The sequence below is a fragment of the Trichechus manatus genome, unplaced genomic scaffold (genome assembly GCF_000243295.1).
Source record: "Trichechus manatus latirostris isolate Lorelei unplaced genomic scaffold, TriManLat1.0 scaffold00175, whole genome shotgun sequence".
Lineage (NCBI taxonomy): Eukaryota > Metazoa > Chordata > Mammalia > Sirenia > Trichechidae > Trichechus > Trichechus manatus.
This window is the reverse complement of record NW_004444111.1, coordinates 4,087,304-4,090,712: the sequence shown is the minus strand read 5'-3', so window position 1 is coordinate 4,090,712 and position 3,409 is coordinate 4,087,304.

Below are 3,409 nucleotides of genomic sequence, written 5' to 3'. Positions count from 1 at the left end.
GACCTTCCTCCAGAGCCAACAGAGAAAGAAAGCCTTCCCCTGTAGCTGACGCCCTGAATTTGCACTTCTAGCCTACTAGACTGTGAGAAAATAAACTTTTCTTTGTTAAAGCCATCCATTTGTTGTATTTCTGTTATAGCAGCACTAGATGACTAAGACAGGTTTTCTCTATTCACCCCTCAAAACTCATCTAAACATCACTGCCTCTTTAGAGCATTTCCTGATATCTCTTCCACTGCTCCAACTATCTGCTTAGCTACCTCTCCTTTACTCCTTTCAGTAATAAACACATTCATTTTTCTTATGCCTGCCAGCCTGTGAGCTTCTTAATAACAAGGACAGAGTCTTCCTCACTTCTCTATCTCCAGTGTTAGCAGAGTGTCTAGTATGTAGCATGCACTCATCAATTTTAGAAGTGAAGAATACAGTCATATTCTCTCAAGTCCCTAAGTATTCAGGTATCAAGTGTTTGCAGTTCAACAGCGTTGCCTCTAGATAGCAGCCTTTTAAATAATCTTTGAAAAGTTTGTGTAAACGCCACCCTCAGCAAGAAGATGCAAGCATATAACTCAAGAAGACAATTATATTTTGGGAGAAAATTACCTTTTGCAGGAAGAATACTAAAACAAAGTTGTAGAAAACAACCTCACATGCTTTTTGAAATAAATTGTGCTATTGCCGTCAAGTCAATTTCGACTCAAAGGCTTTTAAAAGGAGAGTTGCCATATTAAAAAATAAGTGCAAATAATTTTTCATAGAGCTTTCCCAAATTCCTTCTCAAAAAAAAAATGCTGTGTCAATTTATACTCCCACCAAGAGTTCCTGACAGGACTTGATTAACCACACACTTAATAATATCTGATATGATCGATATTTTAAATTTTTAATAATTTAATAGTGTCACTATGAGTTGGAATCGACTCAGCAGCAATGGGTTTGGCGTTTTTTTTGGTTAATAAGAACTATGATTACCTTCTGTATACCCATCATCTATACAGACTCTGGCAATCAGTAAATGTAAGTTGACTGAAGGACAGAATGAATCATCAAGTATTTTATTATAAACTACCATATATACTTATATTTCTAGTCTGTCTTCTATTACATTGATGTATTGTTAGGTATGCTGATAAAACTGACTATTGTTACAACTGATTGTTGTTTTTTACTATGTTTTTATATCTAGTAGGAGCAGTACACATCCAGTACCTTTTTTTTTTAAGATAATAACCTTGGCGCTTCTGATGTATTCACTCAAAACCAAAAACAAAACCCACTGCTGTCGAGTCAATTCCAGACCATATAGTCACACCTCAAGTTAAAAAAAAGAAACCTGATGAGATTTTGATCAGAATTAATTGAAATTAAATTGAATTCATAAATTACTAACTTTGAGTCCTTCAAAACTCCAGTATGACATTTTGCATATGATAAATACTTTAGAAGAAAGTTAAAACTTACACAAATTTTCAGTTCAATGAAAGAACCTGCTGATAAGATTTTCTTTTATTACAGCAATCTCTTGAATGCTAGTTTTTATTTTCTTTCAAAACCATTTCTTTTATTTCTTCTGTTCAAATTCAGTAATAAAAAAATACTATATATCAGGGAGCAAAATAGAGTTGCCAATATTAAAAATGGAATAAAAATTCTTTATTTTTAATCACAATATATTCCTCAAATCAACTATGAAAGCCAAATAAATGAACCCTAAACATTAGACTTACATGTTACATGGAAAAATCCCATTTCCAGAAACTCAACATTAATTTTCACTAAATATGGTATAATTGTTTACTTTTGTTTATGAATGCTACAATACATAAATGATTGTTACAATATTTTAAACATGGACTAAATACAGATAATAAAAATTAATTCTCTAAGATATCTTCTTTAAATTTGATTTCGGCATACTTGAAATAATTAGACTGAAGAAACTGATTCCATATTGGGAAGGAATAACTGATGGTGATTTTGCCAGTGTTTTGTGGATTATTAAGAAAGCAAATAAATAAAAGATTGCCTTATTTTTTTTAAATGATAATGGCAAAAGGTAATAAAACAATTTAAATGATTACACAAATTCTGTTCTGCACACAAACAAGGCGATTGGTTACTGAACTTTTAGCTGGCAGGCAGTATGTGCTAGCACAAACTGCTTGCTCATTAGCTTTTATTTAGGCTAAATTGTGCACAAGAAAGGCAATGTAGGGGTGTCAATATATAATGTGGATAAAGTGAGTTGAATGGGAGTGGAACAAATGAAAATTCAGGACTACCTGTATTTATTGCTGTTGGCTGAAAAGATCAACCGTAGCAGTGAAATGGATTTTTTTTTAAAAGAGGACCATACTTTGCTTAGACATGTGTAGAGTTGAGCTTCTCTGTGATTACTAAGATGACTGAGTCAAAGTTAGGAAAGGTGCTGAATGTGCGTTTAATAGGGAGGCAGTGAGTATGTGTGGTGACTGATGCTGAGGTGCTCGTACGAAAGTCACAGTGCATGCATGTGGTCATCATAAATATTGGTTAACCAGGAGTCTTAGTCATGTACTCAACAGGGAGGCACTGACTGGGTGAGAACTTAGTATCAGCGAAGCGTGAGCCATTAGGTATGAGTAACTTGAAACCAGGTAGGGGTTGTAAAGAAAGAAGAATAAAAAACAAATATCCACTATTATGTGCCAAGCACTATACTAATTGCTTTACGAACATTTTCTCTTTTAATCCACCTTATGATCTTCCTTTTAAATTGAGAAAAAGAAAAATGATATGGGAACCAAGGAGATCTAATTCCAATGTTCATTCATTCATCCATTAAAGATTTTTTGATCATTTTACTATTTGCCTGTGAACTGAGTGCTAAGAGTAGAGAGGTGAACAAGAGTCCTTGCCATCAAGGACCTCACAACCAGACAGAGAAAGAAGTAAAGGGTTAAAATTCAGTGTGATGGATGCTGTGGGAGAAAAGGAGTGTCCAGCCCAGAGGATTGGGTAAGGCTTCTCAAAAGAAATGACCTTTGACCTGAGCTGGAAGGACTCAGGAAATAGTCAGATAAAGAAATGGGAAGGGCATTCCAGGCCTACATAGGAGGGAGGGAGAGAAACAGGGAAAGCAGAGAGAGAAGGCTGGCTGCATCTAAAAACTGAAATAGTTTGGTAAGGCTCAAGAATGAAAGAAGATAGTTATATAAGATGATGAAACGCAAAGGGTCAGGAGCCTGGAAATGTATGACATGCTAAGGAATTGTTATTTTAATCTGGAAGCTAAAGAGAACTATTGAAGTATTTAAGGAAATGAGGCAGCCAGTTATGCCATCTACGTTCCAAAGATGGCCCTGTAACCTAAAAACACCAGAATCCAGTACATGTTCTTAACACTGTAGAACTCTCCCTGCTGAAGGGG